At 27.1% G+C, this 4530-nt stretch overlaps 1 long non-coding RNA gene across 1 annotated transcript; it reads right to left on the reverse strand.

Moving 5' to 3' along the window:
* Nucleotides 1-1534: 1534 nt before the first annotated feature.
* Nucleotides 1535-2307, reverse strand: LOC105460760. The gene is made up of 2 exons (XR_975870.1): nucleotides 2235-2307; nucleotides 1535-1738 (listed from the first exon to the last, which is right to left on the reverse strand). It is a non-coding gene; the product is annotated as an uncharacterized LOC105460760 (long non-coding RNA).
* Between the last annotated feature and the right edge of the window lie 2223 nt (nucleotides 2308-4530).

Here is a 4530-nt window from a genome sequence, read left to right on the forward strand (position 1 = left end):
CAAGAATGTGCAATAAAAAGTAGGGGTTTTCATTTAAAAAATTGAAGATAACCTTCACATGATCTTCGAGCAACTATTCAAGGTCATATTAATGTCACCACCTTATGTCTCTCTTAAAGCCATACAACTTTTTCTAAGATCAAAAATAAAAAAGGGGTGGGACATTAAAATAGGACACGCTGTTTATAATTTGATATCTACTTTATTTTAATATTTCAAAATAATTATTATGAAATATTAATGTTAAAATGAGACAGGAATCGACACTTATCAAAGCTTTCATACGAAACTTATCAGATGATATATTTATTGAATGTTCCTAATCAATATCAAGCAATTAAATTTTGAAGACATTATTATGCGATATATCTGAATATGCGAGTTTTGAACAATGGTTAGTCAATTTCAAACGCGTTTTTCATTAAAAATTATAATATCTTCAACCTTTTCATATTAAAATTTTTAATATGAAATAACCTAAAAAAATCGACTATTAGCAGGTGATGCACTAATTTTTAGGCGTGTGTGTATAAAAAATATATATGTATAATATATTAATAATTAATATGGATTACTTAACAATCAGAAAAAGAAAGAAAAGTATTACAAAAATGTTTTTTAAAATAGGATTAACAAAAACAATTAAGAAAAAATAGAATTGATTAAAATACAACAAAATTCGATTTTGTTTTAATGTAATTTTGTAAATTATTATTCATTTCTTGCATTTGTTTAATATCTCTTTTCTTATTAACAAATTTATAAAATAAAACTGTATTTTACAATATCGATAACATGATGTAGTAATATAATGAGAAAATATCCCTTTGTCTTTCTCTCAATCATATATTTTATATAAGGAAATATAACAAAAAGTATTTCTCGCGTTTAAACATTTTTCTAAAATTAATGGAGCCAATAATTGAGCGCGTTACAACAGCTGCGGGTGAGTTTCATAAATATGCATAACTGTAATGAAGGCCACTTGAGCGGAATGCATATGCATTAATGCATAGACATTAGTATATGTATATGGGGGTGTTAATATTGCGAGGATAATTCTCCGCTGAAAGGTATAATACTAATGGGCTTTTGCCCGTTTTGACTTTCATTGGATAATACACGATACCCGAATATTATTAATATTCACACAGCACTTGAAACAAGAAAAACAACAATGTTAATTAGCAAAGAATTTATTCACAGCTTTGTATAAAATTATATAACTTCATATTATTATTATTATTATTATTATTATTATTATTATTACTTTATCAGCAAAATTTTTCTAAGCAAAAAGCAGTAAGAATGTTATAATTAAAAAGAGATATTTTAATCAAATGATCAATAATGATCGAGTAAATAAAAAAGCTGATATTATAAATAATCTATAAAAATTATAAATAATAATATACAAAAAATTTATTTATTTACATGTTATTAATTAATGAATAAGGATAAGAATCAACAGATCAATCCTTGGGAATGTGTTTCAAAGATTTTTTGAGAAACAAGCACGAAATGAATAGACAGGTTTTATCAAAATTTCGAAACTTTTAATCGGAAAATGGTGATGGCTACTGGCAATAATCTGGTATCGTGACATATTCATATCTAATAAATTTCATGATTGGTTCAAGCTTACCACCACCATTATCGGACTTTGAGCTGTCTAGGGCCTGGATATCCATTTTATGCTGTGGTATCGTTGTAACAGATGAAGTAGTGGTAGCCGTTCCTGCATAACACAAAAACCAAGCATAGATATTTCTATGCATATTCTAATCATGCATGACTAATCTAAGCATAGACATCAATTAAATGACAATTGCTTAAAGTTGGGGATTCTGATAACCTTGGCGACGCGATATGAAAATGCGTTTCAAAAATACTTCGAACGTTGAAAAATAATATTAAAAACTAAATATCGTTTTGTTATTATTTATTTTGCAATTATTTACAAAAATAGAATGTATTTTAAATAGCGTCCACTAATTATATTTTGTAAATTATTTTGCATTATTTTTTGTAAAAAATTGAGTTGAAAAGTTCTTAATTATTTTTTTTCTAGAGCTAAAGCGACTGCTGCAGTAATTACTGTTTCATTGAGCATTGTAGACAAAAATATTTCTTAAATAACGGTCACTAATTATTAGTGTTATTCCTTATAAGCAATTGAAAAGTTCTAAATTTTTTTTCTACAAATATAATTACTGCAATTATTGATCACTTACTTCATCATTGAGTATTATAGAAAAAAATCGTTCTGGACTTTTTGACTCACAGAAGCTGTTAGCGGTGTTACTTTTTTTCTTGTAACTGTAATAATAACATAATTACATTCTTTCGGTAAGGTTAATGAATGTAATAATTATTTTTATCGTTATTTTTTTATATTTGAACTTATTTGTGACATAATATTCATATCTTTAATCTTCAATCTTTAACGATACTCATATACGTTGTTATAGACTGCGTTCAGCAGATAAAGCAGCTCAGAGAGCGTTTAATGATTCTTTATTATAATTGATTTCAACATTTATTGTTAGATCCAATAATCATTCATGCTGACGCTAATTTTTAGCGTCAAGGTAGAACACGTGATCAAAATTGATGCTTGATATTTGTCAATTTTGATCACCTGTTGTCAAAAATGCGCGTCAGTATAAAAAGATACTTTAAAAAATTTGCAGAACTGCACTACTCTGCACTGAACTGTAATTTGTTATAGATCTTCAAGCTTATTACAATTTGTCCGAATTGCATAAAAAACGGAGAGTATACTTTCACGAAAAAAATAAAAAGAGATCAAATGTATTTGTTATATTCTCTTTTCAAAAAGGTACATGTATGTACATTTTGAAAAAGTACATCTAATTATTGCAGTATTTTTTCCTCTATCCTGTAGGGAGACCAAATAATATAAAACATAATTATAAAATCAACAAAAAGAACATTTATTTCGTGAGATAAACAATATAGCAATCTTGCTTACCGAACTTTTTAGATGGCTCGACTTCGATAATATGTATGTCGTCGGTTTTTCTTTATTCAATCTAATCTAATTTAACATAATTTAACTCTAACAAGAGGAACCAGACATGGTCCTTCGATTTAGCTAAATTTTATATACATATATAATACATAGTTCACCCCTCCTACTAATTTGTGCTAAATGGATACGATCCACCTCTCAAGCATTTGTGAGAAAAATGCATTTAAAATTTACGCGTTTGTAATGTACCTGTCGATAAGAGCGAGTCTGATCGAAATAAGCAGCGTGGCGTAATGAGTAAGGCGCCTGACTGCAATGCTGCATGTTGCTGGCTTGAATCTTCCTTTTACTAGTTTTTTTTTCATTTATATTGCGTTGTATCATTATATGTCTTTTGATATTTAGCTTAAATAATTAATATTTTTATTATAAAATTTATTATCAGATATAATATAATGAAATAAATTCCTATATAAGCCGACACGGGTGTGGTGTGTGTATTAATTTTTATCCCTGGTGGGATATTGAAATAATAAAAATTAATATACACATCACCCGTGTCGGCTCATGCAAATAGACATAAATTACTTCGTTATATCTAATAATAAATTTTAATAAATTTTAATAAATAAGACACAAATTACTTCATTATATCTAATAATAAATTTTATAATAAAAATATTAATTTTTCAAAATACAATTTTTGTTATTTAATTCTTAATTGATGTCTTGATATCTTACTTAACACTTTTTTTTATCAAAAAAATGCTATAGCATAAGATTTTTATTGTCTTTGATCGCAATTTCTCCTATGTTCCCAATATTATTTCAAAATCAGCGATACATTCGCTTAATGTAGCACTTTAATCATTTATTTGCAATCTGAGTTTTTACAGTCGATTTTTTAATTGTGAATTTTAAGAGATTGAATAAATAGTGAAGTTTTTAGTTTTCCGCGGTTATAAAAAACTTAGTGATGTTGAGATTACGCGTGTGCAAGGACACCAATATGTAGTTGTTTGTTCAGTTGCAAGAACGAATAAAATATCGTGTTTTTAGTGATCCATATTGTAGACTAAGTACCTGGTCTTTTGTTATAATTATTATTAAGTATTTTGTTGTATTATAATATAATTATAATACAACAAAATATAATTACATAATATAATTATAATGCAACAAAATACTTGATAATAATTATAACGCAAGATTAAGTATTTACTATACAGCAGACTGTAATAAAAAAAACGCAAGCGAGAAGTCGAAATCGTCGGAATAAATGATAAAATTGTTTGGAGAGTTAAATATTGTAAAGTCGATTTTATTAAGTATTGACTTTCCAGTCAATACAAAAATGCGGCTGCGAACAACATATTAGCAGTATGGTAGGGATATTTTGTAAGTTTGGCTGTTTTTGTAAGAGTCGTATGCTGAGAGTCGACAGATTTTCCCCACATCAAGAACTAAAAAAATTTTTTTCTCGAAAACGAGGCAAAACACGTTCTTGAGTTTTTTTCCAAAGATATAGAAAAACT

The sequence above is a fragment of the Wasmannia auropunctata genome, unplaced genomic scaffold (assembly GCF_000956235.1).
Source record: "Wasmannia auropunctata unplaced genomic scaffold, wasmannia.A_1.0 LD316164.1, whole genome shotgun sequence".
In the NCBI taxonomy this organism is placed as follows: Eukaryota; Metazoa; Arthropoda; class Insecta; order Hymenoptera; family Formicidae; genus Wasmannia; species Wasmannia auropunctata.